At 45.5% G+C, this 18,231-nt stretch overlaps 2 non-coding genes across 2 annotated transcripts; one reads left to right on the forward strand and one right to left on the reverse strand.

Annotated features, from left to right (window-relative positions):
- Nucleotides 1-16,506: 16,506 nt before the first annotated feature.
- On the reverse strand, nucleotides 16,507-16,669 carry LOC125030050. The gene has a single exon (XR_007115252.1). It is a non-coding gene; the product is annotated as a U1 spliceosomal RNA (small nuclear RNA).
- A 952-nt stretch (nucleotides 16,670-17,621) lies between these two features.
- Nucleotides 17,622-17,815, forward strand: LOC125030109. The gene has a single exon (XR_007115305.1). It is a non-coding gene; the product is annotated as a U2 spliceosomal RNA (small nuclear RNA).
- The last annotated feature ends 416 nt before the right edge of the window (nucleotides 17,816-18,231 follow it).

Genomic DNA, 18,231 nt, shown 5'->3' on the forward strand with positions numbered 1-18,231 from the left:
TGACCATATCAATGATGAAAATGAAACTATTAATCATACAGATCCAGATGATAATGGTAATATTAGTAATAGTAACAACAATAATTGTTATTATCATAATGTTTATTAGAATTATTAGAATTGTTTTCATTGATATATTTGTTATTGTCAGTGTTATTTTTATGTTAATAATAATAATTCTTATCATTCTCACTACTATAATTATCAGTCAAAATCACCATTCCTATTATCATTATAATTACCATCGTCATCATCTGTATCATTATGGTTATTGTTGTTATTATTATTACCAGCATATTAGTATAGATAATTATATTTTCATCATAAATGTCATTATCATGACTATCACATATATCTCATATGTGGTCATATGCGTAAGCGTGTGTGTGTGTGCATCATCAACTGGAGATGCAAGACCATCCGTGCGTTCACTTGAGCCTTTCCGCACGGTGCGCCTTGCACAGGCCCAAATCGGTCAGAGTGAACGGTTTCGCCACGCGAAACGCCTCTCGGCTGATTACTGTAAACAAACATACCAACATGGCCGACGCTGCTAGGCGTGTTGCGGGAGTTGCTGTCCTTTTAGATAAATTAGACGATCCCATTTTAGACGCAACTTTAATAGTTGCTTTAGAAAAGGATCTAGGAGGAGCAGAGGAAGCTGCACAGAGACGACATAGGGTCCGGAATCCAGTCAGAGTTGGTGCTTACGCAGAGAACTTTGTGCCCCTATACAGCGAGGAGGAATTCAAGTCTCCCTTTAGAATACTCATTACAGCTTCCTGTGTACTACATAATTTTATATTACTTAAGGAAAAACTTGATATTCAAGCAGAACTACAAGTCATTGTTTTGTAACCTGAGATGAATTGGCAAATCTTGCATAATGTAACTTGTATCTAAATTTTTGTTTCTTGCGTCAAATCGTTTGTATTTTTGCAAGTAATGCTGCCTTATATATATATATATATATATATATATATATTTTTTTTTTTTTTTTTTTTTTTTTGCACATTTCATTTTCTTTTGAATATGATACTTATTTTCATAGCTCATAAAATATTTGAAAATATATACTTTACCTTTATAAGTACCTGTAATAGATCACTTAAGTATTTCTTTCCTTTTCATGCTGCTTGATTTTTATTTTTATTTTGCATATATAACATATCTTTCATCATTGTATTTTATTGCTGCGTGTATATTTACATATATATTTGTTCTGAAAGTTTTAAAAACTCAAGGATTGTAAATTGTAAGACATATTTACCATAATCCATGTCTAATAAAATATTTTTTGTTTCACTACTTTTTTTTTTTTTCATGTTCTATTTGGGGGTAAATTAAATCAAATGGATTTTCCAAAAATAATAAACGTATTTATTTAAAATATTAGAAACTTCTGTTTACACTATATCACAATCTGAACTTGTCCTGATGTTTCAGCACCTGAGCATATAGTGTACTTCCAAAAGCTAAAGGAAAATAATTTGTTATAACTGCCATTACAGAATTAACAAATAAACATTTCCATTGCAAGGCATGAAGCAGATGAAATGATAAACCTTAAAGACTACAGTACGAAAAAAAATATATTGCCTGACATTTACAGAACTGAGCTAGAGCAATAATAACTTAAATGCAACTTGCTGCAAGTACTGATCATGATCGCATAAACCTTTCTAACACAACATTTCTCCCAACAACAAGATCAGCTAATTAGTCTAGTGCTGAGATGACATGTTCTCTCCTCTGTCACGTCTCTTGTTCTTCTGAACGCCTCTGTTTATGAGATCATGGTGTTGGAAGGGATGATGCTGATGGAGCTGGAGAGAGAGTTCTAGAACTGGTAGACTGTGATTGTGATGGTGATGGCACTGGAAGTTCCACAACTCCAGATGGTCCAGCACAATTCGAAGGTTGACCTAGTATGAAAGTTTCATTAATATTGTAAGCACAATGTAATATTTTATTTCAATTTACTTTTAGTCTCTCATATAATATATACTACTAATTAATTCATCATTACATATCTTTCTGAAATATCTCGTAAAATTCCTTACCTATCATTAATGACGACTCTTTTGCAACTGGTATTACACTAGGATCACGTCCAAGAACCTCATCCACTGCTTCAAAGAATGGCCAGTGTGTGTCACTGCCTCGTCCACTTAACTTTGCATTATCTTTAATTATTTTGTATCTGGAAAAAAGGAGATTAAAACATAAAACATTTATCAGAACCAACTAACTGGGCTTTGTAAGACATGTATTAAAAAAAAAAAAAAAAAAAAAAAAAAAAAAAAAGGTAACCAAAAACAGTCCAATAAAACAGGTTTAACCTGTTTTTAAATCCGCGCATCTTTTTCTCACAAATTTCCCCAGTGGCAGGATGTCCAGCATCTTGCAGCACTGAAGCAATATCTTCCCATAGTGTGTATTTCCTCTTTGTACTGCTGAAAAAAAACTATGTTTATTGTAACTGTATGTTTTTAACAACAACAGCGTTGCTGTTGTTGACCATATAATATATAATATAATAGCAGAAGCTGCAATTAATATGCCAACATTTACATTCATTATGATTTTATTCCAACTTTATTACTTCATTAAATGTTAATCGCTTTTGGAATGCACAGTCAAAATATTATTCATATATCCTGCATCCACCAACATCACAACTGTTCGAAATTATAGTCTTACGCAGTTATTAAATGATAACAGTAGCATTATCATCAACTTTTATCACTAACTACTGTGACGCTCCCGGAAGTTCTATCTCAACTACAGCCATATTTTAGGTTTACATGATGTAAATTTACACTTATTATATTCTTTGGTGGTCAGACACTTCCCACAAGTCATTACGTGTCCCTGAGTTTCTTCCAAAATCAAGAACTATGCGTTACAAGTCGGGCAGAGGTACTTCAGAGGTTCCGAGTAGGCGGCCATCTTTGTTGTTTACAAACAATCCCGCGAGGCGAAGCGAACTACCTCCAAACCCCGCTTGCTTCGCCACGCAACGCTTCGCGAAACGTTTTGTCAAACGGACCGGACCGTTCACTTGATTTCGCCACGAAACGCACGGCGCGCACTGCCCAAGTGAACGCACGGCATGTCTCCTACTAGCTAGCTTCCTCCTATATTGGTAATACCGCAACGCATATTCAATACTCTCTCTTCGTTTAGACGAAAGCATAAGAGGTGGCACTAATAGATATTGTAATGACCCATACCTAGCCAGACAGCGCCGGGGCGCTGAGAATACCAGAGTCTCCCCTGAAGAGCCTAGATACCCGCGAAGAATCACGTGGAGGTTATTTTTTTTATTAAATTGTCTATGAAATTTTACTTTATATGTATTTTTTTTTTTTTTTTTTTTTTTAAGGGAACCATAGCCATTTTCTTTTACTATTTTTATAAGCACTCTTTTAAAAGCTGGGGTAAGAGCTTGCCTACCTCTTAACTTAGATTAAAGATTTAACCAATAAATATTTTTTTATAGGGAGTAAGGGCTTGTAACACCAAGCTTACAGTCAAGCAAACCTCTTTTCTTCTGCGGACTCATGCCACGCCATCTAGGGAGGGGGAAGTTAGTTAGCTCGTTCCCGGGGCTAGTTACTAGCCTACTAATTAAATCCTTGCTGGGGGTCGGCTATATATAGCCCAGGAACTGAGCAGTAGGGGCAGGGGGTATTGGTTGTAACGTCCTCAGAGCGGCCGATATATACCCGGTGGAAGCTATGGACGTTGGTTTCTTGTGATTTCCCCTGCGGTCGTAAGGACGAGGTGGCTAAAGGCAGTAAGGTGGGGTATTTAAGTTTTCAACTTTTATAATAGAAACAGAGTGCATCTTATTTTTTTTTTTTTTTTTAAGGTTCTGGTTCCTAGCGTCCATTTTTAGTGTTTTACGTCACTTTGGTGTTTTACGTCATTTGGTGCTTTACCAGTTTTTTACGTTTTAATGTTCAGTGTTTAAATGTTTTTGTCTTACCAGTTTTACACTTTTATGTTTTATGCTTTAAATAAATGTTTTAGAGTTCGTGAGTTAAATTCCTCTTTTACTTTAACCCTTTTAAGAGACAAATGATACCATAGCTTGGCTACCTGGGGCAAGCAATTGACAACCTTTTATCAGCCCTTAAGGCTGACACGCACTCCCCTCGGAATTTGACACGTTTACCAGACCATGGTTAATGGTTAATGGTTAGAAGCAAAATAAATGTGCTAGACACCGAAGGTCATATAGCACTATAGTTAATGTTTGTGAAGGATGGTTGGGTTAGTGATTAGTTGTTAAAGCTGGGTTAAGGAATTGGCGAGTGAATGGGTTAGGGTCGGGTGAGGTAATGTAAAGGGGTTAGATCAAGTGAAGGATATATATGCGTTTGAGGAAGGAAAACAGGTTGTCAAAGCAGAAAGTGTGAGATTCTGTAAGGATGTCTGATAAGTTGGGATGTCTATGTAGGGAGGACGTGGGCATGACAATAGAATATGTGGCATTGAAAGAGGAACATTCGGAAACCGCGAATGTTCCAATGAAGGATAGTTATACTTTCGTTGATTTACTGGCAAAGATTGCAGTGCGTGTTGGAGAATTTGAAGGGGAAGGTGCTAGAGGGTGTGATAAAGAATGAGGTTGGGGAGGTGGTGTTGTATCAGGAGGGGTGTCGGGAGGTAGAGGGTCTGGGGAAGAGGGTACTTGTGACATGAGGGTTTCACGTGTGTATCCAGGAGGGAGTGGAAGGGATAGAGGGGATAGTGGGAGGGTTAATATAGGTGGGGCTGGAGTCAGGGGGAATGGGTTTTGTTGGAATGGGGTAGGAGCACTGGGTGTAGGGAGAATATGAGTAGGAGGAGGATGGATATCGGCAGGTCACTTTGAGTGTGGAGGGAGTTGTAGAATTTGAAGGTGGATGAGTATTAGTTTGGGACTCGATTATGTAGTTCTGGATATCTTCAAGAGTTTCTGTAGTGGAGTTGGTTGGGGACTTTTGGGAGATAAAGGTTTTCTTGTGAGGGGGGGAAGAGAAGTCTGGTGTCTGAAAAATAGGGGCAAAGGAAGGTGGAGGTGATTGTGAGGTAGGGGAAGAGGGGGTGGAACGTTTATTCTGTCTGCTGCGGGTAGTGCGGGGAGGGAGAGGGGAAGGTGTTGGGGCTGTAGTAGAGATTGGAGTGTCTGGGTTTAGGATAGCAAAAGAATTTGATTGGGTAGAGATTGGAGTGTCTGGGTTTAGGATGGCAAAATAATTTGACTGGGGAAGGTAGGAGGTAGAAGAGGGGAAGTTAGATGGAGGGGGGTTGGGTTTAGGAGAGGGTGTAGGAGCTTGGGAGGTAGGGGGATTGGCAGAGTGAGCGACATTACTAGAGTAGGGGGGTAAGAGAAAAACCTTGTCGACGTGCTTCCTGTCTGGCTTCACATAGAGTGAGTCCAAGTCTGAATCTGAGAGTTGCTACCTCAGACTCAAATTTGTAGGTGGGGCAGCCTCTATAAAATACATTATGGGGGCCGCCACAGTTTGCACATGTGCGTGATTGTGCAGAGCAATTCGATCGAGTATGGCCAGGTTGGGCACATAGCGGGCATCTGGCTGTGGAACGGCAATGTTTGGCAGGATGTCCTAAATGCCAACAATTTTGGCACTGACGAGGAGGAGGTTGGTATAGTCGGACAGGTAGGGATTCCCCACCTATGTAAACATTTAAGGGAAGGTCATGTCTACGGAAAGTAATTTTGGCAATGTTGATGGATTTCTTACGATTTCCTCTGGGAGGAATGGAGTAGCATTGTACATATGTTGCATCATAGTCTGTGAGACAAGCGAGTAAGTCCTCTCTACAATCTGACCATTCTTTGTCATGGATTGGGCAATCTGTTGGGGAGATAGAAACAGTTCCAGTGCAAGTATTGAGGGTTGGATGAGGTTCTGTAGGGATGGGATTACCACATAGATCCGTTAGTTTTTTTAATGCTATAGCTTCGTTTTCAGTTGTTACTGTGACGAGACGGGAGTGGTCGCGTCGGCTACGGAAAGAGACTTTGCCAACTTGTTTTTGGAGGCATTGTTGGAAGAGGAGGGTGTTTTGAGAGTAGGGAGCTGTGGGAGGGATCACGAAAAATCGGTCCCATTTGGCTGGGCTAAATAGAGTATTAAGGATTCATGTAGAGGTAGGGGTAGTAGAAGTGTGGGGACGTGTGGAGGAGGGAGTAGTGTTGAGGGGGGTAGTGTTACGGGGAGGTGGGCAATAAGGTGAGATGGGATGGTTGATGAAGAAAGTTGTGGGAGTAAAGGTGTTGAAGTTGAGCATGTTGGGAGAGTAGAAATGTCTCCTGGGGGTTGGTTGTTGATTAGGGTTGATACTGTACTAGTATGCATTGATGATGGGGGAGTTGTTGCAGTGTTCGGAGCCGTGGTCAAAGGAGAGCTGGGATTGGGGTTATTTGATAAAGGGGGAAAACCTCATTGCCCCCAAGGGTTTTGGGGTTTTTGTCTTTATTATTGGCCCCTGATAAACCTGGAGTATGTTGGGGGAAAAAAAAGTCCACCCCCCAGGGTCCCCTTGAGGGGTTTGGGGTCAGGTATGGCAGGGGAATACCCTGCCCATGGTTCCCTCAGGCCCTTCAGGAATGAATAAAGTCTGCCCCTTTTATCCTTTTTTAGCACGGGTTTTCACACCTTAGGAGGTTTGGGTAGTAGAAGGGGTTGGTGAAAAAAATGAAACGAAAAAAAAGGGTTATGAGTGGGAAAAAGACTATGCCAAAAATTTGTTGGTCGATGGCCCGGGCCCAAGGTTGAGGGTTCCCCATCATTGGGTCTCAGTCTTCTCTCCCAAAACCCCCCCCAAAGGGCAACAACGGGGAAAGGGGTTTTGGGGGGGGTTTAAAAATCCCCTTTTGGAATTTGGTTTAAATTTTTTCCCTTTTTTTCCTACAAAGCTTTCCTTTTTATCAAATTTTCCCCTCTTCTAAACGTCTTCTCCTTTCGATACCTGTTTTGTTTCTTGGGCGTAAAAAAAAAAAAAATTCATGTCAAGTATCAATTATTCAGTCAAATATTTTTTTTCTCAGAATTCCTGAACCGGTATACAAATCACACGAGCAATGAAAGTATGTGCATGTGCTTGTGTATGAGCGTGTATTAGTGCGGGTATACCATACCCAAGGAACATTACCAAAAACATTAACCATGGGGGTGAGACAACCATGTGTTTCATACATTCAAAAGTGGGCCTCAAACAGAAACTCATGGGTAATGTGCCATAACATTGACTACTTTTGAAAAATGGTAAATTTGAATGTATATTAATTTGGCCCAATGTAGCAACTATTCTGCTATACGTAACAATACATACTTCCAAGATATATTAGTACTAGCTATATCACGCTGGAAATATTCTGAATGTTTTAAATGGCCACATGAAGCTTAATTTGGCACTGTATAGAACGGGATTTCTTTTTTGCCTCGTTCCCTTCGCTGGGCACGGCAAAGGTCGCGGGCTCGCGCCACGCAGCCGGCCGGGGGCCGCCGGGGTGCGAAATTTTTTTTTCCCAAACGATTTGGAGTGTGGGGGCGGGGGTTAAGTCACGCGGTGAAAAAAAAACGAATTTTATGGGGAACTTCATGATATTTTAATTTAAAAATCACACACCCCTCTCTCTCTCTCCCCCCCCCCCTTTTAAAAAATCCCCCCCCCCCCCAATTTTCCCCCCCCCCCCTCCCCCCCCTCCCCCCCCTTTTTCCCCCCCAATTTTTCCCCCCCTCCCCCCCCTCTCCCCCCCCCCCCTCCCCCCCCCCACACCACACACACTTTTCTCCACACACAAAAATAAACACACACCTTTTTCCCCCCTTTTTCCCCCCCCTCCCCCCCCTTTTTTCACACACACAACACCCCAAAAAAAAAAACACATTTTTACACCACACCTTTTTCCCCCACACACCCCCAAAAACAACACAACACACACACAATTTTTTAAACACACACACCCCCACACACACACATTTTTACACACACACACACCCCCCCCCCCCTCCCCCCCCACCCCCACACACACACACCCCCACACACACACACCCCCAAAAAAATTTTTCCCCACAAAACCACAACTCACACAACAACACCTCCCCCCCCCTCCCCCCACACACACCCACACACACACACACCCCACACACACACACACACACACACACACACCTCCCCCCCTCCCACCACCACCCCCCACACAACACCCACACACACAAATTTTCCCCCCCCCACACACACACACACACACACACACCTTTTTAAAAAATCCCCCCCACACACACACACACCCAAAACACACAACATTTTTAAAAAAATTTTAAAAAACACACAAAACACACACACCAAAACACACACACACACACACACACACACACCTTTTTCCCCCCCACCCCCACACAACACCCTCTCCCCCACACACCCCCACACACAACACCCCCCCACACACCTTTTTCCCCCCCCTCCCCCCTTTTTCCCCCCCCCCCCTCCCCCCCCCCCCTTTTCTCCCCCCCTCCCCCCCCCCCTTTTTCCCCACACACACACACCCCCAAACACACATTTTTAAACAAATTTAAAAAAATTTCCCAACAAAACTCCCCCAAAACACACCCCCACCACACACCCCCCCACACACACACCCCCACAAAAATTTTCCCCCACACACAAACACACACACACAACCACACACACATTTTTCACACACACACACCCCCCCTCTCTCCTCCCTTTTCTCCTCCCCTTTCTCCCTTTTCTCTCTCCTTCCCTTTTCCCCTCCCCCTCCCTCCCTCCCCTCCTTTTCTCCCTCCCCCTCTCTCTCTCAATGAATAAGTAGTGTTTTTTGTTCACCCCCATCATCAAATCAGTATTTTTTTTAGCACAGGGAGTACATCATTTAAACGTGTTAAATGAGTACAGACACATAATTTTATGGGTAACTAAACATTATTTTATTAACAGCTAGCGAGAGTACATAATTCGTGATCTACGAATGCATAAAATAAGTTTTCCGGGTATCTGAACATTGCCAATTTTATGAATACAAACAATATAATAATGCATAAAACCAATTTTCCGGGTATCTGAACATTGCCAATTTTATTTTCATATCTGCCTGTTGACAGTCGTGCTTGTGATGACGGTACCTGTTTCGTACGCGTGAGAAACGACGCGCTCTATAGAAAACTAGCAAGAGTGACTATTGTATTACCTGTCACGTATCCACAGAATTCCTCTCCAGTAGTTTACCTCAGGAGCTACGTTTACCCCAAAGTTATAGATTTATATTCCATATTCAAGAGAGAGAGAGAGAGAGAGAGAGAGAGAGAGAGAGAGAGAGAGAGAGAGAGAGAGAGAGAGAGAGAGAGAGAGAGAGAGAGAGAGAGAGAGAGAGAGAGGTGTCTGTGTGTGTGTGTGTGTGTGTGTGTGTGTAAGAGAGACAGAGAGAGAGAGAGAGAGAGAATGTGATTGTTAATAATATATTATAATTAAGTCAGCCATAAAATTCGTTTTCTCTAGACACGCATCACTTAAGCCCCGCCCCCACATTCCAAATCGTTTGGGAAAAAAATTTTCGCCGCCGGGGTAACCATTCCCCGTGCCGCCCCGCTTCTCGGTCGGTTTGTGGCCCTGCCCTTCACACAGGCGACCGCTCCCGTCTAGACGTCCGGAATGGTTTCCGAGTACCGCCCTCCCCTCACTGGGGTGAAACAACCTTTGGATGGTTGCTTCAGAGGGATGAAAGGAACCAGCTGACAAAAAGGACAAAACCCCCCTTCCCTCACTGAGGTGAAACAGCCTTTGGATGGCTGCTTCAGAGGGAAGGGGGAAACACTTTGAAAAGACACAGGTCCTTTCCTTCCTCACTGAGGTGAAACAACCTTTGGGTGGTTGCTTCAGAGGAATGTAAGGAACTGCCTGGCAAGAACGCAAAACCTCCCTTCCCTCACTGAGGTGAAACAGCCTTTGGGTGGCTGTTTTAGAGGGAAGGGTGAACTACTTCGAAAAGACACAGGTCCTTTCCTTCCTCACTGAGGTGAAACAACCTTTGGGTGGTTGCTTCAGGGGAACGAAAGGAAGTGCCTGACAAGAACGCAAAACCTCCCTTCCCTCACTGAGGTGAAACAGCCTTTGGGTGGCTGTTTTAGAGGGAAGGGGGAACTAATTTGAAAAGACACAGGTCCTTTCCTTCCTCACTGAGGTGAAACAACCTTTGGGCGGTTGCTTCAGAGGGATGAAAGGAACTGCCTGGTAAAAGTGCAAGACTCCTCTTCCCTCACTGCGGTGAAGCAACCTTTGGGTGGCTGCCTCAGAGGGCTGAGCAAAAGGGCTCCAAACAATGATGTCTCGTAGGTGGAAGGGCATCCCCTCTGGTCTCTCCACAGGGGTTTACACCTACCCACGCGTTTGCCATGCGTGGCAGCCTTGTGCGCTGTGGAGACGGGAGTCCTGGAGGTTGAGCGATGCCGTGAACGAGTACGCCCTACGGCTAGCAACACACCTCTTTGGTCCTCTATCCCCCGGGAGGCTAGGGTCAAGCAGTCATGCCGCCATTGGCACTCACAATGGTCCGTGAGTGCCGTCACAATGGCTATTGGCTGCGTATATCCTCTCATCACTCCTGTTGCTGTTAGACACTGGTTCTGACACTCAGCTTCCCCTTGTTGGACTCCGTGGTGGGTGGGGGCGTGAGAGGATGAAGCACTTACCAATTCATGGAAAAAATAATCAAACACCCCCCACAGACTGAACTTAAAGTTGACGAACCGCGCAAGGCCCAGACCACGGTAGTCACCATGAAGGCATATGTGCCTTCCGGTGGCAAAAGAAAGCCCCAAGCACAGGATGACACTGTCACCCCTGCTGCTAAGGTGGACAAGACCGAAGCCAATGGGTCTGTCCACCAAATAGTCAAACATCTTGACTCGCGAGCTGGCCTCTCCAGGCCAGCAGCTAAGCCAGGGAGGCCCCTGAGTTCACAGACGGCCTCTCCGACTGAGAGGGGAGAGCAGGCTGAACCAGCCGCATCAGCTCCTGCCTCCTCAAACAAGCCCGAAAGCCGAAAGGGCGGGCCGAAGCGTCCGAGGCCGGATACCGACTCTGATGAAGAGTCGGGACCCCCTAAACGCTTCGACCAGTTCAAAGTGCCAGCTAAACCCGAAGGCTTCGACAATGCCTACCAATTGGTCAGGGCATTGGAGTTGCAACGGAAAATCCGGTTGTCGATCCGGGTCGCCCGAGATCAGGGCATGATCATAATGCCCAAAGATCAAGCTACCTTAAATTTCCTCTGGGAAACGAAGGAGCTAACTGATGGGAGAAAAGTGAGTCTTTCCCCACTAAGTCCCAAGGAAAAGAGAACCAAGATGGTGCTACTTGGCTTCTCAGTCTCGTACGATGTGGAGCTGATCGCTTCACACCCACAGGTCGTGAAGGCTTCCCGAATGTCGAAGGGGAAGACCCCAACCAGGCAAGTCCTGGTGACCATGAAAGGTGCCCCAACCACTACCCTTGATCTGGGTAACTGGGGCACTTACAACCTTCGAACGTATGTGCCAGAACCACTTCGGTGTTTCAAGTGCCAGAAATATGGTCACCACAAGGCTAACTGTACAGCCAAGCCTAAATGTGGTGTCTGTAGCAAGGCACACAACACAGAGGTATGCCTCAAGGCATACAAAGAGGAAAAGAGGGACACAACAGCCAAATGTCCCAACTGTGCCAAGAAGCATCATGCCTGGAGCCTGACTTGCTCTGTCAGGAAAAAGGCGGCCCTCAGGCGACAAGAGGTTGCTCAAAACCGATCAGACTTTGTTCCTGCCCCACCGGGCACCCATGTCTGGGGAAGGAACAAAAGCGAAAAGGCCCCCCGACCTCCTAAGAGGAAGGAAGCCGCCCCCCAGCCGACACCGGATGTCTCCAACAAAAAGGAGTTTCCGACAATGCCAAAGGTGCAGAAAAAGAAACTAAAGAAAAAAGTTTCTAAGAGCACCACAAAAACCTCCCCAACAGATGATCATCTCCTCTTTGACGAGGACGATATGACTCTCCTGTTAACTGCTGTTGTCACAGCAGTAGCAACAGCCCTGGGGAGGTCGAGTGAGGAGGCCGAGAAGGCAGTTTCGGTCGCCATGACGGCAATGACCCAGACTGTCGCAGCCCTTAAGGGAAGAAAGCTGGCTAGAGAAAAACCAGCCTCACCCTCACCCCAGGACGAGACTCCCCTCCCCACTCCAAACCAGGCCATGCCTTCACAGGCAGAGCCAAAACAGGCTGAATCTGTGCAGCCAGAGCCAGATCACGCTGACCTTGCCCAGGCAAGGCCAGCAAGGCCAGCCAAGAAAAAGCCTGAGAGAAAAGCCGAACCAACCAAAGTCAGAGCTACCAAAGGCTCTCCACCCCCCAGTGGACCCAAGGATAGCCTGACAACAGACGAGGAGCCCTCAACCAGCGAGGACCTCGCAATGGAGTTGTCAGACTCCGACGATGTCTCTGATGTAACTATCACTGAGTAACATCATGACACACCATCTAAGCATCCTACAGTGGAACATCAATAGCTTCTCTGCAAAGAACGCTTTTCTCCAAGCAGTAGTGCGATCAAGGAACATTGACATTGTCATGCTCCACGAGACATTAACAGTGGACACTGTTCGCTTCTCAGGGTACCATGCCTTCACACTGCCACGAACACCTGGCAAGAGAGGCTTGATCACCCTTGTGAGAGCAACAATCCCCTGCTCCGCAATAGCCGATGCATCGCACTGTGGAGATGATGTTGAATCCCTTGCCGTCGAGGTTCACCTGGCCGGGGGGCCCCTCAAACTGTACAATGTGTACAGCCGGCCACGCTGTAAAAGCTTAGACATCAGCCAGGTCTGTGCTTCTGCTGCACACGACCGAGTGATCATAGGGGGAGACTTCAATGCACACCACCCCATCCTGGCTCCCTGCCGGGCACCGGATGCGGCCGGCTATCACATAGCCGACGTGCTAGAGACATTCCCTGAGATCGCTCTCCTCAACACCCAAGAGCCAACGCATGTCAGAGGAGGGGTCCTAGACCTCACCCTGGCCACTGCGACTCTGGTGGGGAGGATTGGCTGGTGTGTCGATGAGACCGTCACAAGTGACCATTACGGCACTATAACTACCCTCATGGATGCTGGCCCAGCCGAAATCCTAAGACCAAATCCAAGATGGAAAACAGACAAGGCCAACTGGCAGGCGTTTCAAAACGCCTTGGCCCTCTGTCTGAGATGCAACAATCCCCCACAAAGCGAAAATGTGGAAGTGTTCGAAGCCAGCCTGCTAAACGCCATTAATGAAGCAGCCTCACAGACCATACCCAAAACTCGGCCTGGGTCCAGAAGTCACAAAGACGCCTGGTATTTCAATGACGAGATCAGGGAGGTCAACCACAGGGTGAACATGTGCCGAAAACTATTCCGAAGGCAAAGAACCCCTGACAACCTATCCCTCCTAAGGGAAGCTGTCACGGATGCCAAGGAAACTGCCAACAGAGTCAGGCAGGAAAAGTGGCTGGAATGGTGTGAGTCCTTCGACCACCAAACCACCCTTTCAGAGCTGTGGCAACGGGTCAAGCGAGCTACCAGCCGCCCAGCCCCGAGGTGCACCCATCACGACCCCCAAGCAGAGGCTAACAGACTGGCGCACGAGTTCTCTGCGAGAACGAGCAGCAACAGTCTGCCAGCCGAGCTGAGGGCAAGACAAGAGCGTCTACAGCCAGACAGACACGCTCAGATCAGAGAAAGGGCAGCCGAACCCGATAACTCAGACGTTATCTTTTCTCTGAGGGAACTAAGGAAAGCCTATAAAACCAGTTCCAACACAGCCCCGGGCTCTGATGGGATCTCGTACCCCATTATCACCCACCTAGGACTAGCAGGTGAGGGTGCACTCTTGCAACTCATCAACAAGTCCTGGGAAACTTCCACTCTACCCCAGAGTTGGAAGAGGGCTACCATAGTTCCCGTCCCAAAACCAAAGGAGCCGGGGAAGTACCGCCCCATCTCTCTGCTCAGCTGCCTGGCCAAGACGGCTGAGAGGATGGTACTAAACCGGCTTCAATGGAAAACGGGACCCCCGCACGAACACCTGCACGGGTTCACAAGGGGCATGGGCACAGCACACAGTTTAGCCACGCTCTTAAGCACAATCAGCAAGCGCCCAGCTGTGGTGGTATTCCTTGACCTGGAGAAGGCTTTTGAACTGGCAAGTCCGCTTGCCATTCAGGAAAGCCTGATCCAGAAGGGAATCAGAGGAAAGCTCTTGGCTTGGATAGGTGACTACTTCAGGAACAGGACTGCCAATGTCAAATTCCAGGGTCACCTATCGCAGCACATGCCGCTCGAAAATGGAACGCCACAGGGTGGGGTTCTCAGTCCAGCCCTATTTAACACTTTAATGTCCTGTATCCTCAACATAAACCTCCCAGTGGGGTGCCAGATCATCTCGTATGCAGACGATCTCGCTATCACCTCCACTGGACCACGCAGCCAGAATAAAGCCCAGCGTTGTCTGGACCTCGTGTCAGAGGAGTGTTGTAGGACGGGACTAAAGATCTCTGCTGCCAAATCCAAAGCCATGGCTTTAAGACAGAGAGTTCGAGGCACAAGACTGAAAATCCAGGGAGTGGAATTAGAATGGGTCAAGGACTACCTATACCTTGGGGTAAGGATAGACCGGACCCTCTCCTTCCATAAGGAGGTCCAGTACCTGGTTGACCGAACCAAAGCAAGACTGTCTGTCATGAGAGCAATGACTGGGAGACGCATAGGGGCCAGACACAAAGTACTAAGATCATTCTATGTACATGCTGTCCGGCCCATTGTGGACTATGCCTCAGTCGCTCTAATTGCTGCAAAGAAAAAGCACACAGACAAATTAGAAACAGTCCAAAATGAAGCTGCCAGGATCATTCTGGGTGCCCCGAGGTGGACGAAGGTCCTCAACCTCCTGATGGAGGCAAACCTTCTCCCCCTGGACTCACGAATCGATCTAACGGCAACACAATTTCTGTCAAAGGTCATCCAGACTCCCAGGAACACAAGCCAAAGACAAAAATTAGTCAGATGCCTCAAACAAGACAACGAGCTCGTTGCAAACAACTCCTGGCTGTCTCATACAGCCAGGGTGTTGATACGCCATCAGCTCAAAGAACAGCTTCTTGCTAAGGGCATGGACTCCCCCCACCCCGACTTTGCCGAAGCCCCGCCGTGGGCACTGAGCCTGATAGAGTTCAACATAATGAACCTGTCAATGAAAAAGAGCCTATACCCCATGCCTAGCCTAAAGGCAGAAGCCCACAGGGTCATTGCAGCCATCACTCCTCCGGGTAGTAGAACATACTACACGGATGGATCGGTCGATCCCTTGAGCCACACTGCAGGCGCCGGCTTTGCAGCTAGGGATGCCACGCGATCCATGAGGGTAACAGACAACGCCTCCTCGCTACAGGCAGAGGCAGTTGCAATCATGGGAGCCCTAGGCCACGCGTCCCTAAGGGAAGGACACGTGGTCATACACACAGACTCCAGGGCAGCCATTGACTGTCTTCAGCACAGCTCACCCACAGACAACATCTACCTACTGACCACGATTCTCACAATGGCACAGAGAATTCTTGCTCAGGGTAGAAGAATTATCATCAATTGGGTCCCAAGCCACATCGGCATCAGAGGGAACGAGCTTGCTGACAGACTAGCTGCCGCTGGCAGGGGTATGCCCCCAAATCCCATGACGATAAAACCGAGCCGAAAATTACTTATGGAGAAGTGTGCCTTGGTCGGTCGTACCTTCCTACGGCAGCTCCACAGAGAGGAAACGAGAACCTCCCCCTCGGCCAGCTGGTACTCAGACGCCACAGGCTCTGAACCACTGGCACTCTCTGAAGTAAGCAACAGAGGTACCGAAGTCATTCTTCACAGAATGCGCCTAGGTTACCACTGTGCATGGCAGATTATCCCAACAATCGAACGCGATGAATGGTGCTGCAAGCACTGCGGCGAGCCGAACGCCACACCAGTCCACTACCTAGAAAATTGTAACCATACACAATTCCTGAGACATGGACCGCCCACAACAGCCGCCGTGCTGGTAAAGAGGCTATGCGAAATGCTTACACCATGGCGGCAGGAGCGCTTGCTGGCAATCCTGTATGGGAATCGGAATTCATAATTAAAAATAATTATTTCCCTGTTCAGAATAATTTTGACGAAATAAAATCCCTAAAGTGAAGAAGGAAAATATGCGCACAATTAGGCTAATATGGCCAAATTTATCTACTACTGAAGTTACTCATATAAGTAAATGTAATATAACATATTTCCAAAAATATTTTACTGACACCTACACCCTTATAAATGTCAAATTCCTTTTACTACCTATTCTATGACATTATATACAATGGGATATTTTATGTTTTAAACACATTGAATTTATTGAGTATTATGAAATGTAATAAGGGGGATAGCGCGAACGCAGTCCCCCGCTAACAAAAATTACACACTCGAGTTAACCACATTTGGGTTAATCGCAGGGGTCAGCGCCACCGGAGTGCAATGGTGAGCCTCGCCCTGGGAAAACCGCCTTCGTGATCACGGTATCTCCTGTGCCAGGTAAGTATGCTTTCCCAACCCATGCACCGACCCACGCTTGCTCACACTGAGAACCTCACGTGCTCCACACAAATTTATGCTAGTAGCAACTTGGCTTTTCGTTTAATCACAGGAATCTGTATGGATTAAGGTCCAAACTATATTGTACTCTTAAGTATTGTGTTAAATAATATTTAATTCATTCGAAATTAAATCCACACACATCGGTTTCTATGCCTCTTGATAATTACAAATTATTATATCTCTAAAATTATGTGTGGATTTAACTTCAAATAAGTTTAATTTGGCTTCAACGCAATACGTAAAAATGAAATATAACTAGCAGTATAATATTAATTTAAAAGTATAACAAATGTAATTTTCGAGATTTTTATACCCCTTCGATGTATGTTTTTATTGTTGATACTCTTTACTTGCATATTATTGTTCTCCTTTTTAGAACAAACTTAGAATTAAGAAAACCATACTTTCTCTACGCACCACATAAATCCTCGTTGGTTCACATGCATGTCGAATATGCGTTAATACGTATGCGTGCGTTTGCACATATCTAAGACTAAAAATTCAGAGAGCACCTGGATAATTCAGTTCACATCAGCCAGAAACGTAGTTACATTACAATAATCACAGGCAAACTTTCATCTTGTTTAGAGGATATTTAATGATTGAGTTCTCTTGCACTTTATTTTAAAGAAAACGTATAAACTTCATTAGCGTACACTTAGATAAAGGCAGTCGATTGTTTTAATATATCACAATTTATACACAATGTATAACTTATATCATAAAGAATAAATAATGGGATACGATACTAACGTGATTATATATAATTACATTAGCGTTATCTTTCTTTGTCGAAAATGCTAACAAGAGGTCACTTGTGACATTTTGCAAGTAAATGCCTTGACCAGTAAGTCCTCAGAAACGTCACGTCATACATACTTACACCTGTTTATCGGTATCGCTTCTCGGCCTTTTGGCTAAGATCAAAGTGTAGTATCTGTTCTTATCAGCTTAATATCTGATACGATCCCCATGTGGGATCTACGATATTAAACTGATTTTTGGAAAATGGCGAAGTGCTAGGGGCTTGCTCCACCTTTGCCGCGCATCGGCCCCGGTATTGCAGTACCTCCGGGATTGGTCCACTCCCTCCGGGGAGGATATTAATAAATTGTTCAATAAACTTTAGACCATTTTCCTAGCTTTGCAATAGCCCTTTCTTAACAGCAGACAAGATTATTTTCCAGAAAATGGTTACACTACGGATTTGCTTCATCGTTACCCGAGATCGGGTCGGTAAAGCAGTTTAACAAAATATAAACACGGTGGGAAAAAGCATCACGCTACCGTAAAACATGAAATTTCTGACAACTGGCGACTTATACCTCCAAAGAGTTCTGCGTGCATATAAAGTAAAATATGGAGTAATGCAGTACCTTATCTTATATAGATATGTACATACCCTTCATGGCAATGACTCGAATATAACTTCACTGGTGATACCCAGAGAAATTAGTAGACTGTAAGTTCCACTTATAATTACATGACTAATAGTTTGCATGGGTTT

The sequence above is a fragment of the Penaeus chinensis genome, chromosome 10 (assembly GCF_019202785.1).
Source record: "Penaeus chinensis breed Huanghai No. 1 chromosome 10, ASM1920278v2, whole genome shotgun sequence".
Taxonomy (NCBI): Eukaryota; Metazoa; Arthropoda; class Malacostraca; order Decapoda; family Penaeidae; genus Penaeus; species Penaeus chinensis.